The 18,700-nt window shown below is 38.9% G+C and overlaps 1 protein-coding gene across 1 annotated transcript in view; it reads left to right on the plus strand.

The window, feature by feature from the left end:
* The first annotated feature begins 1,775 nt into the window (after positions 1-1,775).
* The window catches only part of Mef2c (myocyte enhancer factor 2C), a 164,606-nt gene continuing 147,681 nt past the window's right edge, over positions 1,776-18,700 (plus strand). The window contains exons 1-2 of the mRNA XM_036206943.1: positions 1,776-2,025; positions 16,986-17,080. The gene's annotated coding sequence lies outside the window, so the exon portion shown is untranslated. The remainder of the gene's footprint in view (positions 2,026-16,985; positions 17,081-18,700) is intronic.

An 18,700-nucleotide genomic window follows, 5' to 3' on the forward strand; every position in this document is an offset into this window, starting at 1 on the left:
ACATTCCATTATCTACAGAAATGTTTACAAAGAAAGAGAGGAAGGTGTTGAGGCTGGAGGAACAGGAAGGAGGGAGGGAGAGTGGGAAGGACGTAGCTACATAGAGGGTTACTAACTTCCTAACATTCCTCAGACAGATAGTTGGACCTTGGTCATTGTACTTACTTTCAAGATTCTTTGCTGGAGTTAAATACATAACCTCATTTTGTTCACTTGCTCATTACTCAGCCAAGATTGAAGCCAAATAAATAACTGTTAACATTCACCAGTGAAATATTACCGTAAACGTTTTCATTTTTAAAATTTAAGAGTGTTTCACTACCCTCTGGTAACTGCTCCTGACACAAGGCCTTTGAAACACAGCTTAACAAATACTAGTGGGTCATCGAGAAGTTTGAAATGCAGCTCATTAAGATTCTGAGGAGCTGTGTTGTACGTAAGAATGAGCACTGATGGAGAGGTTGGAGCTAAACACATAATTTTATGAAATATGAGGAAACATAAGGGTTTTGTTATGACGCACATAACAATCAAGGACCTGTTTCTTTTTAGCAAGCTCCTAAAAAGTCCCACCCGTATAATTATTAAATAAAAACACTCACTTGTTCAGTACTCAGCTAGCTTTTAAACTCTGAATAAGAGAAGTACACAGTGAGAGAGGTACTTAGATGGTTTCCTTGGATACTGGATGATGCCATTCAGGTCTATGTTTTATCTGAAAGTGGTGCCCTGCAGAGAAATGAGGCTTGTTGAGTGGCTGTTTATACATAGTAAGTAAATAGGAACCTTGTTTATTTTACAAAGCATTTTTTATTTTGACCCAGATTTCTTTTTCTCATCATACCCAAGCCTTGTAAACAGCAATCGTATGGTAAAACAGGTACTTTGCCCAATTCCCGTTAACTCCACTTAAGAAATCATGATTGTCCAAGTGGAAGCTCAGAAAGTGTTGTCCAAGCATGCTCCTGCTTAGCATGATCTCTACAGTTGGACTGTTATATTTGTACCAGATAAAATGTTGAACACTGCTCACCTGCCTTTTCCTTACAACGGGATTTACTCAGACCACTAAAAACATAAATCAGTCTAAAATTCACCTATCAACAAATGATACATGTTCTTACCTTAACAGTCAGGAGAGAATCCAGCCACAGTCAGCTTCACATATCAAGGGTTTCTACAGACATGAGTTTCCATTTTAAGTGGTGCTGTGGCATCCTGAAGTCCATCGGGTTTGAAACTATTGAGTTGAAGGGCCATGACTGCCCAGTTTTGACACCGAGTCTCCTGGAGCTCCATGCTTTCTAATTTGGGAGGGTGACTAATCCCTCCTATGTGAAAAGTTTTAACCTTCTAATATTTCTTTGGATAGAAGAAGCAAATGAGCTGTGGCAGAGAATGGCCACTAACTTCAGCGCTCAACACAGTTTAATAACTTGCAATGAAGTAAGTGTGTGCTAGGTTTCCATTAAAAAGTTTCCAGCCACAATTAATTGAACAAAAACTTGTCTTGTTCCAAGATTATTCTTGGAAATGTAATTTTAAAGCCTGTGTGAAATGAGGAAAGTTAACTTTTTTTATACCATATGAAAGCAATTTCATTTTTTAGGAATGATTTTGGATAGACTTCCGATTGGATATTTTCCATTGGAACTAACCGTGTGGAGGGTTGGGGTGGGGGAGAGCAGTTCTGTGTTCCTCTGCCAGCACTGACAAAGGTCTGCTTGTCAGTGATACCTTTACAGCTAAATTTACCCCAGAGTGACATGAGCAGGTGCACTTGGGCCTGCCAGACACTTGTGCAGAGGGATCACGCATCTCACCGCTTGACGACCAAGGGGGCAAAGCCTCGGTCTTCATAGAAAAGGAGAGGAGGCAAACGCAGCCCAAACTGGGGGGTTTCTCTTCAAAGCCAGCTGGTCTGGCTTTATTCTACAGGAATTTTTTTACCTGTCAGAGTTTGGACAACAAAACCCTCAGCAGGTGCTGACGGGTACAACTTCCTGGGGAAGCACAACGGCACTGGTGAGTTTCAATTGCCAAAATATATATTTTTTAATCTCTAAAAGTTGGTTTTGTTATCTTAGGGTAGACACTGCTGAGGTCCCTATGTTCACAAAACTGATGAGAATACTGGAATCAGACCCAACTTGCCCAGCAGTGGGTTTGCTTGGTGCATAAAATACAGCCGTTAACATTGGACAGTTTTTGAAATTATAAAATGATAATTTGTTCAAGAATAATTTATAGTTTTAATATTGCTCTCAGATTACTATTTTCAGTGTGTGAGGATAATGAGTGCATCACACATGTTATGTGAGGCTACATCATAGCACTTTAGTTTCATTTTAATCTAGTTCTCATAATCTTCTCTGAATAAAATGTTATTTTCCAAACAATTTCCAAAATCAAATTGTGAAATGGTACATACTCTTCTCAAAAATCCCATGTGCTGTTATTTAAGTGTGTGCACATTATATGGATGTGAATATGAATATGATTGGAATACAGAGTAAATTGTATTTAATATGTAATTAAAACATCTAAGTGGACAGAAAAATTAATAATTAAAAGGAACAACATTTTCTCATTATTTTACAGGGTATTTTTAAGAATAATATCTTTAGACTAGATGATCAAGGGAATAATAAAGTATGTTTTTACATCATTTCTTTCCAAATTTAGAACATTTATGTATTTTAGTATTTTTTTTTATTTTATGAATTCAAAAGTTGGGTAAAAATATTTTTTTCAGAACAGGATTTTAATTAATGCAAAAGAAGGAAAAATGAGACCACATGTTAGGACATATTTTTAAAAAGTGATTCTATTTCAAGGACTCATTCTTTTAACTATGCTTCACAGCATTTCTCTACAAATTGTTGTATTATAGCAAATTGAAAACATTTATTTAAGCAAGGAAGCAGCTCAAAGCTAGGGAACATACACAGCAAACATATGAAACCATTTTAATAAGTAAATTCCATATTCACAAGCAACAGGGCTAATGAATGTGAAAGACACAACAGCATACATTGATCAAGAATGCTATAAATTATTATGCATTAAAATCAATTTTCTGGGCTGTGGGGGGTAGGATTGGTACTTAGGAAGAGAAAAGCTTCTACAAATATAAATTACTAAGACTATGAAGCAAATGTTTTATTCTGATGGTGCCATAAATAATTTCCAATCTACATGTTTAATACATATTTGTAAAGTGGGAAAAATATAAAGTCTGGCTTTTGTTAATGACTATCTTATCTAAAGCATTTTTAAATCAAGTGTGGTTTGGATATGATATAAACTTTGAATAGTTTCTTAAACAGGCTTAATTTCCCTTTAAAAATAGGAAAATTATTTTTAAATTACAAAAAAATCGTCTAGCCAATCAAAAACCTAGTAAGTAAAATAATATTCTAATCTATGAACATTTCTTGAATATATTTTTTTAAATTTAAACTCAGATTTAGTTTTTATTATAAAATATTATATATGGACTGTTCTTCCAGTTATCAAAACATTTTTATTTAGAGGCACAGTGATTTGTGCTACTTTTTTTCCAGATGCTTTGTCATACTTTACTGTTGATTCAGACACAGGAATCACCAGATCTACTGAATTTTTTCAAATCTCCTCTTAAACGAGACGTGTGAAATAAGATAATTTTCCTGATTTGTTAAATGCTGTGTTCTTAAAGAACCAGAGCACCTGCTTTTGAAGGTGGAAACTATCTTTTACAAATCAGAAACCTCTTAGGTCTGCTTCAGAATTGCAGTTGCTAAGTTCTCATGTGTATTAATACTGGATACATTTATTGCACCATCATTAACAAACACCAAAGCAAAGAAACATAAAAACTTCTCCAAACCATTGTTTATGGTTGTCAACTTTCTGTGTTAATTATTACTATTAACAAATGTTAGGTAGAGTCTAACTATCCAAAATACCTTACCACTTTCATTGTGTAGGAATTCAGGTTTAGAAAATTCCTTGTTTTCTTTGAATTGTCAGAAGCCATAAATCCCTGTTATCATGTAGTGATATGTTTGTCCTTCCCAATCACTCTTCAGCACTAGGTCACAAAAGCCCATTCCCACTCTTTGAACGCATCTGAATCAGTTCCTTTAACAAGTCTGGGGACAAATTTCAGATTAGAATGGCAGTGACTCACACCTGCCCTATGCATTTAAAGAATTACTTTTCATAATGTAAAGATAATTTCAGTAGTGAAAAATTAATCATTCTCCTCTTCAGAAAGCCACCCACAAGGCTTTTTGTTCATTTTCTGTATCCATAAGAAGGCTGCTGGTTCTCCCAGTAATTAACAATAACAATAATTAATAAACTGCATGGTGAATAACCATCTATTTAATTTAAGTACATACAGAGTTTCCATGTAAAAGAGTTTACTTGTAAGTATTTAAAGAAGCAAAAATATTTTGGCAGCTTTATATGTATCTCCTCACTGAGCAGACACCTGACTGACAGCTGTCATCTGTCTATGGGCCAGATGTAATTCAATAAAGATAAAAATTGCATATTACTCATCCCTGTTGATAATACCTGGTGCCAGTAAGTTTACAAATCAGAATACCTGGACTACGGACAAGACAAATAAAAGGGGAATCACCCCTCTGCCCAGCAGCCCGCCTCCATCACGGATTTATTTTCAGTTCCTTCTTACTTGTTGATTTCTCTTCATGTCTACATGTGTTTCACATGTAGAGAGAGTTCATTTCCATAAAGGAACTCTCAGAGGTGTGTACACACCAATCAAGACACCAAGCACCAGGTAATGATGTCTGCCTATCAAAGATAGGTATCTATCCTTAATCATATTAATTTTGAGCCCATGAAATCTTGAAAGGTCACATGAGGAAGGGTTTGAAGCTCCAATTTTTCATTTTAAAGAAATTCCATAAAAGAATAAAACTGGAACTAACTCAGTCTCTGTGTGAGTAGGTGGACACAAATTTGGGCTTGTCTCTCAGTTCCATGTTCAGTTTTCTTTGACTTCAAAAATGTGGACTATCAAACTACCAAAATAAAAGAATCATATGTGAAAAGTTGCATGGGTAAAGTTGCTTTCAAAGCCTTTTCCAGTCATAAAAAAATACATATATGTATATATACATATATAGTTTATTAGAGCTTGTTAAAATGTGCCTGGCCTGTTCTACAGAGCGAGATCCAGGAAAGGACCAAAGCTACACAGAGAAACCCTGTCTCAAAAAAATCAAAAAAAAAAAAAAAAAAAAAATCTGCTTCTAAAGGATAACAAGTGTTTCTCTCTAGAGCTGATGAATATGGTTCAAAGAACACCAGGGCAGAAGTGGCAGGTCAGAGTCCTCGTCTCTGTTTCACTGCTATGTACTTTTGTGACTGAAAATAAGTCAGTTAATCTCTGTGACACAGCTAAATGGATTAGGCCTCAGGGTTAGTAACATACCAACCACAAGGGAAGAAGTTGCAGCTAACCAGGAGAGTATTCTCTTGGCTTCATGGGAGGTATCCCAAAAGGACTCTGAGCCATTGTTGGAATCCTAGATGCAGTGGCATGTCCTGTCTTCTCCAGGATAAAGGAAGTCTCAGACCAGTGTTGAGCTGGGATGTTAAAGGGCAAAATGAAATCGTTCTGCAGAACATTACTGAGTAAGCACCTGCAAGGTGCCCTTGTTACACAACATGAAAGGTCACACCCTCAACATTGCATTACTACATGTAGCTCTGAACTTTAGTATGTACGCTCACAGCTGAACTGGATGAAAGTCCAATGAATATTTAATATTTTCAGTTTTGTGAAATGGAAGGAACAATTTGAATTAAGAAAATAGTTATGGCACATGCATGCTATAAGCAAGCGTGGTGTTTGTTTTGTCAGATAAAAACAAACAAAGAAAAGGACACTGCTGCCAGAAGCAGGGTCCTCAAAGAAGTCCCATTCTGAAGTATAAAAGATGTCAGAACTCAGGAGAAGCCAACAGCAGCAGTTAGAAATGGAGGGAGGCTGGAGAGATTGGTAGCAGCAGTTGTGTATGGGGGCAGGTAGAAGAGCTTTGATGGTTTCTGGGCAGGCAGAGTTAACTACTAAAGTCATAGGTACATCTGAAATCCTCCTTCCTGAAAGGCCCTGTTCCTCAAGTCACTGGAAACAAGTGCTTGTCTTATTTTCAGAGAGTTTAGGCTCCCAAGAAGGTGGCAGAAACCAAAGCATAACACCTGCGAGTTGCTCATCAATCATGGTAAACATCCCCAACTAGATGCCACTTTACAAGGAGTTTCTGAGGGTGTAGCTCTACATCCAAGAAAAGATTAGAGTTTTCACTCAGATAAGTTAAAAAGCAAAATGAACCCTAGTTAAGTAAACTGGGTCCCCACTTGGTACCAAGAGATCAGCCCTGAAAACATACATACAAGTAACATTATACAGACTGAGACCGGTTATATTTAGGAAGGTGGTGGTGGTGGTGGTGTGTGTGTGTGTATACATATATGCATGCAACAATAATTAAAGAAAAAAAGGTTATGATTTTGAGAAAGAGCAAGAGGATCCATGGAGGGTTGGAGAGAGGAGGGGAAGAGAGGAAATGATTATGTTTCAGAAATAAAAACTAGAGCATAGATACACACATTGATGGATACATAGATAGAAAGAAAGGACATTGTGTCCCCATGTTGCTTAATCAGCTTCTTCCCTTTCTTTGGTTTTTTGAGACAGGGTTTCTCTGTGTAGCTTTGTGCCTTTCCTGCATTTCCCTCTGTAGCCCCTCTGGGCTGGTCTCTATCTTCTCAACCCTTTTCCAGTGCAGGGCCAGTTCTCATGTTCCAAAGCAACAAGGAAATCCATGCATGGTGACCCAGCACACTGAGAGGCCAAAAGGAACACGTGGCTGTCACTATAAATGTTACTTGTTTTTTCTCATTGTCTAACGTGTTAAGCACTATAGTGCTTAAGGGGTTGATTCACCTTTTTTATTTGAATTGGCTAATGATAACTGTTCCCCAAATTAGCAAAGCCCTGGTCTTACTCCAGCCTTATACTCATTCAAAACCCTAAATAACACAGTTTCAAGGATGACCAAATGGCTTCTGCTGATTCTTCAGGAAAAGTTATTTTAGGAAAATACGATAGACAATGATTACTCTAGGCTTGCATGTATGCATTCACTAACCATAAAAATACTCAATTAATCATTGCTGATCTGGAGGAACTGCAGGCTTAATTCTTTTCTGGGTGAGTTGTTTCATAGCCATAGGCTACACAGACTAGATAGCCTCTCCCAGCTATGTGAGGCTGAGTGAGGAACATAGGGATGGTGATTATGAATCGTTCACAGACTATACACGACACAAGCCCAGCTTTGGTTTATTGTGAATCATCATTAAATAGTTATGAATAGCAAAAATGATCATATAAATTATTAGATGGCCATATTATCAGAATAAGCTCTTCATAGTGGCAATTTATTCTGTGGTGATTTTTTTTTAAATGGAAAAAAATTACTAGTAGTATCCCACAGTTCTAAAATAGAAAATCTAATTTTACACACACAAAAAAAAGATTAGCTGTTAACATGAGAGCGGCTTTATTGTATTGACAACCAAAAAGAAATTTACAACTGAAAATGAAAATGAAGTAAAAAGCATCAAGGGATGAAGTGGGGGAGAGTGGACAGAAAGGAAAAGGTAGAAACGATGGAGATCATCAGCTGACCACCTACTGCTGAAGAGGTCAAAAGGAACAAACAAGTTGCAAAATGTTTCTCGTACAGTGCTCAGAACCTTTTCCTTGAAACACCCCCTTGCGTTCCTAAGATTCTGCTTTAAAAAGATGACTATTGTTATAAAACCACTCGTCTGACATATACCTCTGCAGTCACACGTATGTGACCGCACACAGTTGCAGAGTATATTTCCTTGTTTCCTCTTCTGATATTGAAAGATATTTATTTGTGATTTTGTAGAAGAAATAGGGAAAGGGCAGTACAAACTTTGTCCTCTGTTCCTAAAACACTCCAAAATACCATGTCCTCCATTCAAGAAGAAATACATATTGTCTTATAGAGGGTTCTTAAAGTCCCTTCAAGACAAAACTGAGCAAATTATAATTTTACTTCTGATGGCTTTTAATATAAGGGAATGTGTATGCAGTAAGCTGAATGATGACACATGCATATTTATTTAGTTGGTGTGCAAAGATAAACAGAGGCCAAAACAGCAGGTATGGGAATTTACAGAATCTGGGAGAAACCTATGGATTTTCACGGAACTGAGAGAGAACTCATCTTCCAACCCAACAATTTCAGAAGTAATAAAATTTCTCCCTCAAATCAGAGCTACCTTTCTCATGAACTTTTCCTTACTTCTGTGTGTACAAGTGGCTGGCAGTGGGGGGACTTGAGGCATACAGAAAGCCTGTCCTGGAAACAACTCTAGAAATACAGCAGGAAGTTTACAGAGTCTGCTAGAGACTTTCTTGCATCAAAAGAAAAAGGAAAGAAACATTTTTTTCTCTTAATAATTTAAAAAGATTCACTTAACGAGGTAACACATAACAACAGGGTATCGTGGCTAAGGAATGGAAGCAGCAGATTCTGACAAAACATAATCCGTGAGTATTCTGCTGCTTAAGGGCCTGCAGAAGGATGGAAAGACCTTGTAAGTCACATCAGTAGAAGGCCAAGAGGAAATAGAGGCACTCACCAAGGAGAGGTTATTGATTTTCAAATTGCTGCAGGGTGAGTGAGCATGCCAAGGTGAAGAAGGACAAGCTGAAGGTGGATGAAGGGAAGGGCTTTGGGCAAAGACAAGCCTCAGTGAGGAGAACACAAAGCCTCCTGCACACGGTGAGATCACTGACTCCAAAGGAGACAAGAAGCTTAGATTGATGGACAGTCACTCATCCTTTGCACTTAGGCTCAGACTCTTTAAATTTAAATGTAATGCTATGTATTCAATAAGCAATTCATAAGATTTCTGAGATAACCAAAATATACAATCATAGATCCTTACTCTAGACAAACATTATCACTTCTGTGTATCTGGTAAAGTCCAGTATGATTACAAATGAAAACTTTCTACGAAAATTATATTCTCCAGAACACTAACAAAGATAATGTAAGTTATCACCCATAAAATGTAAAGTATCTTAGTAGAATATATGTTGACTTACTGAACATACTAGCATAAATATATTTTATTTTAAATGTCAAGTATATGATCATGAAATAACTTATTTGAAGTATGAAAACTGAGAGAAAAGAATATCTGCTTTAAAATGCCATTAGGTAACTGATAGTAATATGTTTTTCAGGGACATGTGGAATAGTTGAAACTGAAATTAAAAAGTGTGATACTTTGCTGAGGATTTTCTATAGGCCAGACAGAAGTACAATTTCACGTCTTCCTCTCAGCAAACTGACTGTTGGGGGTAGGTCCTACTGTCTTCTCGGGAACCTGTGTTCTAATCTACTGTCTGCTTACCTTCCTCTGCCTTTGCACAGCTCCCATAATACATAACATTAACTAGAAGAACCCACCTGTAAACATTTTTAGTCTTTGCAGACACGGTACATCAAACCTTTGTCCTTAAAGGCTGAGCATTCCCATCAGGAATGCACTTGAAACTGTAATTTTCTATCGGTAGTTAATGTCTGCTTATTGTCCAAATACCAAATATTTAAGGCTTAATAATCAAATCTTAGTTTCCACCTTGTTTACTATATGTGGTTTGGATTTACTTTTTTAAAATTTTTATTTCATTATTTATTTATTTTTACATTCCAACCACAGTTTCCCCTGCCCCCTCTCTTCCCAATCTCCCCACACACACCACACACATACCTCCCCTTGCCCTCCCCCATCCACGCCTCCTGTGTTTCTCTTCAGAAAAGGGCAGGCTTCTCATGGATATCAACCAGCCATGGCATATCAAGTTGTAGTAAGACTAGGTGCCTCCTCTCCTATCAAGGCTGAATGAGGCAATCAGGTAGGAAGAAAGGCTCCCAAAAGCAGGCAACAGAGACAGAGGCAGCCCCTGCTCTCACTGTTAGGAGTCCTACAAGAAGACCAAGCTACACACACAACTGTAACATATGTGCAGAGGACTTAAGTCAGTCCCTTGTAGGCTCCCTGGCTGCCAGTTCAACCTCTGTGAACTCCTATGAGCCTGGGGTTAGTTGATTCTGTAGGTTTTCTTTGGATTTACTTTTAACAACAACAACAAAAACAAAAACAAAACAAAAACAAAAAAAAAAAAAAAACCTTCAGACTTGACAACAATGGTTCTCCAGCACTTAGATATTTTTTAGGATTATAAAGCAAATTTCCAAGGAGACATTTAATACCTTCTAGCAAAAACATCTGTGAGTGGCTCATGCCCTGGCATAGCCTCTGTCAAGTAGGTAACCTAAAGTAGACATAATTTTCTGGAGTTTATTCCAGTTGTATGATTACATCATTTCCTGCTGAGTCCAACTATACAGAAGTATCATAGCTAAGAGCAGAGTTTGGGGAATGAATTAAGTCTGGTTTCATGTCCTTTGACGTTTCTGGGCTATCTCAGCAGACAAAGTCATCTCTCTAAGCTTTCTTTCTTAATATCTATAAAATAGAGAAAATAATAAAATCTCTTTCAGAAGTTGTTGCTTGGATAAAAGAAATAATGTTTATAGAGTAATTAGTACAATCTTAAAGTAGCAAGTGGCCATAAAAGATGAAGGAATTTGAACATACATATTTTTATATACATTCTAAAAATATTAAATTTTTGCTTATATTTTACAAATATTATACTTAGATTGTAAATACAATTTATTTGAAAGACTCAAATATAAATTTAGCAAAGTAATATGCAATCAAGCCCACTGGTTTGGGTTGTTGGCTCAATGAATAAGCCAACAAGCAGACTGCTTTTAATCACTTGTTTCAGCTTTAGTTTCTTCTGTTTGTATTTCAGTTTTCATTCTCATCCTGTTTCAAAATAATTTAGGATACTTTCATCCCAACAAAGAAAATTAATTTTCTTTCTTTTTAGAAAGTTACAATATTACCATAATTATGGATGTATTTATTTTAAATCCACACAGAATTATCACATATTGGAGGCATATTTGTTTTTGTGTATTTCTTTCCATCTTAACAAATAATTTCAATTATTCTGCTTAAATTTTTAGGCTATAAATATTTTCTTTATTAATTAATTAATTTATTAATTTTAAAGACAGAGTTTCTTTGTGTAGTTTTAGTGCCTGTCCTGAATCTCACTCTGTAGACAAGGCTAGCCTCGAACTCACAGAGATCTGCCTGGCTCTGCCTCTCAAGTGCTGGAACTAAAAGCATGTGCCACCACCGCCTGGCAGGCTATAAATATTTTAAAATAATGTAAGCTCTCCTTTCAACAGACTAACAATGATTGAAAATTACATAGAAAAGTAGAAAGAGCACAGTATATTTCATCAATACTACTCCCTCCTTTCTAGATATCTTTGTCTTAATTGGGTGATCTTAATAAGTAATGTTACCATGAACACTACATACAAAGTCTTTAATGTCCTGAGTCTGTTTTTTTTTTTTTTCTGTAATGCATATTTATACCAGTCAAGAATTACATAATATACATATTCCATTCCAGACTTTACTAAAAATCCAAAGTGACTATGGCTTCTGTTTTTCATTTTCTGTTGCCCCCTAATGCAGCAGTGATCTCTACCACACATGCAGCAGAGCATTGCCAGGTCCCTCTTGAACAGAATGCTCCATTAGACATTCCATGAGTTCCCCCTTCGCAGGAGGCCTGTGCCCAGCCTCGTTGCCATAGATGGCCATCAGACATTTGGAATGACATCAGGAGACAATCTGAGCAGGCACTGCCCTAAAGAATTCTGCTAGCAGGAGCCTGAGGATATCAATGTCTTCGTGGCCGACAACTGCATTCCAAAGGTCAACTGGGGTGAGAAGAGGAGGGACTTGGAGTATCCACTGCCTTTTCAGCAACCAGGCAGAAAGCAGCTGACCTGAGGGCTAAAAGTAGCCTAGAGACTACAGACCTGTGAAAAAGTAAACCTGACCCAGTAAAACAGATTTTTATGTCTAAAGAGATTTCCACTTCTTCAGAGGTAAAATTCAAGACCTGTTCTCATCCTGAATCAATCCTCATGTCTCCGATGACCTGCTTCTTCCTCTCTGACAGTGGAAGTGAATAGGGAACTTAGTGTGTGGAAGTAGAAGTTGTTCACACAAAATTACACAGTTTGCTTTCTTACCCCCGCTGCCTGTTGACTAACTCCTTCATTCCTAACAGCAATGCATGGAGGATATCACATTATAGTCAATTTTTTTTTTTGGGGGGGGGGTTCGAGACAGGGTTTCTCCGTGTAGTTTTGGTTACTGTCCGGGATCTCACTCTGTAGACCAGGCTGTCCTCGAACTCACAGAGATTTGCCTGGCTCTGCCTCCTGAGTGCTGGGATTAAAGGTGTGTGCCACCTCTGCCCAGCTATAGTCAACATTTTATAGGTGAGGAAACTGAGCCATGGAGAAACTCAGCATGTGATCAGTTTCCCTATGGTACCGTCAGTGGCTTTTGGCTAGTCTCTCCTCCTCGGTGTCCTTCAGCTTTTCCATTTGTCAGCTACAGGGAGGCTGAGCCCTTCTTCGTCTGCAAAGAACTGAGACATTTCTTATAGGGTTTGAGATTTCAAGTAGTGTGAGAAGAATCCTTTCAGACATGAGCAAAGGGTAAACAGACAAGAGAAACAGATAATGACTCAAATATGGATCACTCCAACATTCAAAAGTATTATTGTTTTAGAATAATAATTATTTCCCATTTGTGAATATGCTGATGTAAAAAGAGACCATTTCCGTTCATAGTTCATTATCATAAATGGGCAGAGTTGATATCAAAATTAATCTCAACTAACAACAAAAAAATGGAGAGATCAAGCAGAGCAAAATAAATCACCTAACTACTTACTGAAGCCCGAAGTGTGAGCTTAGTCTAAAATGTCATATCACTCACTGCTGCCTTACGTATCTTACGTAGTAATACTCATAATTTCACTCCGTTTATGTTATTAACATTTCTGGGCAAATCCTACTCTTGTGACATCAGTGAATTTGATATTTTATCAAATTTGAGGGAGATTATACTTTGTCAGCAAGTCTCACCTCTGATAACATATTTGACTTTAATATTGCTTCTCATCTCTTATTTTAAAAGTATGATGTTAGTTCTGCATCCGTTTTAAGTACAAGTAGACAGAGTATTGCACCCCAATTGTCCTCTTTGAAGAAGTGCTGTGTGGTTGCCTGACACTCTTCATCATACAGTTTCAGTTGGGGAGGCGGTATTATCCCTCAAGCAGCTTATTCTTTATTAAATGGAACTTTCTCTGGGGTGGAAGCTTAGAAGCATTCCCTCCTGTAAAAGGATAATTCTGCCTAAAATCTGCCTAGACATCTTCCTATACAGTCAGTTTGCCTGACCGAGCCAGCCATGGTGTCCTAGGCAGCAGCAAGGATCCAGGGCCCTGTCGCTGGACTTAAGCTTCTCTCCAAATTTACAGATGTGGATCACTCAGCCTCTCTGTGCTTCGCTTGCCTTCCTTATTTAAAAGCAACAAGACGATGAATGTTTTAGGCGTTTCCCAGAATCTTTCTCTGCATAAAAGACTTTAAAACTATTCTGTGCTACTGCCATGTAACGGAAATGCAGAATATCCTAAAATCCAGCTGGTATCAAACATAAAGCATTGTGGGTTTTGTTTGTTTGTTTGTTTTTGAGACAGGGTTTCTCTGTATAGCCCTGGCAGCCCTGGAACTCCCTCTGTAGACCAAGTTGGCCTTGTGCTCAGAGATTTGCCTGCCTCTGACTCCCAAGTGCTGGGATTAAAAGCATACACCACCACCACCCAGCACATAGAGCATTTTTTAAAGCCATTATCTTAGTTTAAAACTTTACTGTAGTACTCTGCAGTGGTGGACATATTCAATATCCCCCTACCCCAAAGTTTCCACTGCCCACGTGGGCCTATTAAGCAGTTAAAATAGGGGCAGTGTTTGTTTTAATTAACTTGAAAAGCCACTTGTGTCTAGCAGCTACCCTATTCAGAGCAGTCCTCGAGAAGGGGACACACACTTTTACCCTTTAGAGGTATAGAGCCGGTGATTTACAAAGCCTTTGCCGTGTTCTTCCTACCACACACGCTGTCCTTGGTACAGAACCCTAAACAGGCAAAGAACATCACAAGAGTCTCCATTTTCCGGTGGTTATTTTTGCAGAATATCCCAACACTGTTTCCAAGTTGTAACATATGAAAGTTGTGCAAGAGAGAAGTAAGTTTTCTTATTTGGGTTTGCTGCTCATTTTCTTTAGCATCCCACTTCTCTTTCTACTTTGTGACCTTTACTATGCCAAGACTTGCATGTATGCACAAAGGCAGCTTAACTGCCAAAGTTAATGGTTGGCTTTTTTTTTTTTTTTTAATACTTCTGTATATCCTGAGTTCTTGGGGTTTAAATCCAATTCTGGGTCCTGACCCTTTCTTATTGGTCTATTAGATTTGTTAAAATCCGGGACGATATAGGACAGGGCAGCTGGAGCTGCTCAAAACTCCTGTTTCTCTCCCCGGATTGCAAGATGCTTGGAGCGCATCAAGTAACCAGAAAAACCGACCTCAGATGAGCACTTTGTGAGCTGTATGTGCGTGGTGGGCTTCTTCTGCTGACCCCTGGTGATTATGGAGATCATACAGAGCTCATTTCCAGCTCGTTGGAAGAAATATTCTTGGGATCCTAAACACCAGACCTGCAGAGAGACTCCACCAAAGCCGCCACCGCTCATTTCCAAAGCACACCCACTGCTTTTGCGCCCTCCTCCATTCCCAGGAGCCCATCACGCTCCATCTTTATCAGCAAGCCACTGGTCTCTTTCCTCCTAGCCTAGACATCTCCTCTCCAGCCGAACCCAGTCCGGCACACCCCTTCCTGTCCGGGGCGCTCACAGCACGCCCAACCCCCTGCAGCACCCAGGCCCAGCAGGTCCGTCGGAGGGCCCGGCCTCCTACGCCCAGCCTGTGGCGCACTCACGTGGCACACTCGCCAACCCCCCACCCTACACACACTAGCAGCCTGGTTGGTAGCTCTAGAAACTCTCGGGGTAAAGATTCCCCACCCCCTCAGCTCCATCGGCCACGAAAAAAGTGGGTGGGAGGAAGTAGCGACCCGCGGAGAAAGAGCAGATAGGAGGGAAAGCCATGTCGGAGGGGAGGACCAGCAGTAATTGGGTGGCTTTGCGGCCGTCGCCTCTCCAGTTCGCCCAGCCCGCCGGTCCGCTTTCAACACAAATCAGCCGGAGGGATTGCTGCTCCCTGCAATCAATAACTCAGCCAGTAGCTGCTGAAGCCAGAGGCGTCCCTCGTCTGCTCTTTAAGGGGCCCTGCGGACTGAATCCCAGCCCTCTGCTTCCCAAACAAAGAAGTGGGTACCAAAATGCCGGGCGAAATTTTTAACCCCAAACTTCCACAGCATCCCCTGGTCACGATCTTGTAAAATGAAAGAGCATAGACCTAGTAAAGATTCTAGAAGAAGCGGTTAAAAGGGGGAAGTGTAAGTATCTACTCCTTAAATTTCAGGTCTCTTGTGTTAGTTCAAGAAATGGGGTAGAACCAGTGCTTCAATAAGCATTTAACAATGGCGAGAGTAAATGTAAAGTCCCATTAAATTTAGCTGTCTCCGTGGATGTTTCTGGATGAGCCGTACACTTAGAAGCAGATTACCAATCAAGCCTTATTTGGACTTAACTGATAGAATAAGTGTCTCACACTTTGTAGAGGAGTGTTTCGGTTTTTTTTAAGCGTGTCTTTCAGACTGTGTTTCATGAAGAGTAGGGTGAAGAGGTCCTGGGAGATGGCTGAATCATGATCCCCACTTAATATACATTAAAGCCAAGCAGAACTAAGAGAAAGGGATTGGCCAGAAAACTTGGTTCTGAGAACCAAAACAAGTTGATACTTAGGCATGGTGGGCCTGGGTTTGAAGGATGCAAATTCACCGAGCACAAGCCTAAAACAAATCCTGCCCAGATTCTTCATTTCTCTGGCTCAGATGCAATATAATAAAAACACATCATATGACTTGTGACCTGGATGAAGAAGTTTTCTAAGTGACTACTGGCTATGGAAAATCCTGCTAAAACAAATGGGATATTGCCCCTTATGATCTGCTGTGTCATGGTTGGTCCTTCTGGGGGACTGGTCCCATCCTGAAGCCAAGGAAAGATTCATTGGTGTACCAAAGTCATGGAAAGCTAGTTTGAGCCAGAGATTAGAGCAAGGAACGGTCGTTTACGCTCTATACAGCTAAACACGGCTTGGAAGGATAGGTATTGTTACTAATAGAATTCACACATAGTGCTGAACCCACATCATTAATCCCAAAGTGTTTTTAAGTGGGCCTTTAAGAAATGCCTAAAACCAACCTTTCCATCAACTTAGACAGTATTACAAACATCTCCAAGTCTGACAAATTTTATTAGCATGAGAAATGGTAGAGTTTCCTTTACTTTTTGCCTTATGATTCTTCATCAGATATAAAATCAAAGGTTCAAATGTGAAGATGAGTATAGATAGGCTCACTGTCTTGAGATGAGGCATACAATGAAACTTTTGCCTGATAAACCAAATCCTTTCCATGTTACAGATTCTTTACCACAGTCAGTCCATGTGCTGTGTGGTCTGCTTGGGATAAAGCTGTACTGGAGTGAATTTGTGAAATTTAGAAATGTGCCATCATTCATTTTAAAAAAAATACGGACACTAGCACAGTTAGTCATTTAAATTCTTTTCTAGCGAATGTGAATTATTTGGGTTTAAAGTAGTAGATACCGTCACTTTAGAAGTCTTACAGCCACACCTACTTGAATCGACTTTAACATTGGCTTTGGAGGAAATAACTTTTTTTTAATATTTACACGTTTTTAAGGTGCCAAAAAGAAGAGTTGAAAACTGAAGTAACCTCTGAAGAGATGAAGTGAAGCATGGAAGTCAAATGGCTGAGGCAGTAAAGAAGTGTAGGAGGTGAGTGCTCACATGTACCCTTTACCACAAACTTACTGTGAAAGCAAAAGCCCCCGTCTCTTAAAGTCTTTAAAATGTGGACATGTGTGCCGGTCATGCCGTTACCCATTCTCTTCTCCATATATAAGCAGTGCTGTAGCACGCTACTCAGTCTCTTCCCACCTCTCGAGGCCCACCTTTGCAAGTGTCTCGTCTGCTTCCTAGGCAGTTATGTACATCACCCATAGGACAACTACAAAGATGTTAAAATACGGATTGTGCTGTAGAATTTAAATCTAACCATGTTTCTCTGACTTTTCTAAACTTTCATGTCCAATTATATTTGTGTTGAAAGTATTCTGGCTGAAGAACAAATACTATACACTTGAATAATCTTAAGGGGTAGATTAATCTATATCCTTTCTTCATCTCAGGGTAGGTTGCTGTGGCAACCGCCCCAGCTCACTTTAAAATAATTTTTTAAAGCTCACTTCAAGAGCTACACCCAGCGTGGGCCAGGCTTAAAAGCAGGCAGACCCAGTGCAGAGGGTTCTCACAGAGTGCTGCTTCAGTGTAGGGAAGCAGGAGAAAAGAGGGGGGAATGAAATGTCACAAACCAGGGCTGGATGTTAGCTTTTTTCAGAAACAATCGCCATGCTCTCTATAACTTCAGTTGTTTAAATGTTAAATAAATCCTTGGAGGGGTCACTAATGTGTATTTATATTTAATATAAAGCACTTAGAATAAATGAAAGGAATATTGGTGAACACACACACACACACACACACACACACACACACACACACACACACACGAGTGGAGGTGGTTAATAGCACACCAATCCCAGCCACCACTTTGCCCTTTTTTCTTAAAGGAAAGTTGCCTTTTATTAACTAAACAAATCCCTATATTCCCAGTGATATAAAGGACATAATGATTATTTTTATTTATCAAACACAGAACTGAATTGGAGAGATCATGTAACCTAGCAAACTGAGATCTAGAAAGGATTTATCTATTAGTAAGACTTTTGTGTGTGTGTTTTCAATGTTGAATATCAAACCACGAGCAAAGGCCTGGTGCAAGCCAAGGATGTCAGATTTTTGCCACTGAATCGCGTCCCCAACCACAAATCTGGAAATTGCATAGGGAATTCTATGTCTCTCAATACCCTAGACTAAGTAAGCTACTTCCTATACAAGAAAATATCCTGATCCTAACCAAGCACCACCAGGGAGTAGGAATCACCAGTGTGAGTAAATTTAAGTAAATAAATAATGCAATTCTGGGGTTATTTAAAGGCAAATACAAAATACCCTCTGGATCAACCACCTCATGGATGACTACTAAATGATTTTAAAGTCTACTGCTTAGTTCCACGTAACTCCTTCCCTTCCACATCAGCTACACAAGCTTATGTGAAGGAAACCAACGCTAACATTAACTTAGGTCACACATAATTAAGAAGCTAAAGCTACTGAAGGGATAATTATATTTTAAAAGGCCAACTATAGTACACTCCAGGCCCAAAGCTTCAAATCATCCTCACTTTGGCTTAGCATACTTTTGAATGTTTACACTGTTGTTGATAAATATGAATTTGTTACACTGTTTATCACTAAATAACTCCCTGACATGTG

Source organism: Onychomys torridus, chromosome 15 (assembly GCF_903995425.1).
Source record: "Onychomys torridus chromosome 15, mOncTor1.1, whole genome shotgun sequence".
In the NCBI taxonomy this organism is placed as follows: Eukaryota; Metazoa; Chordata; class Mammalia; order Rodentia; family Cricetidae; genus Onychomys; species Onychomys torridus.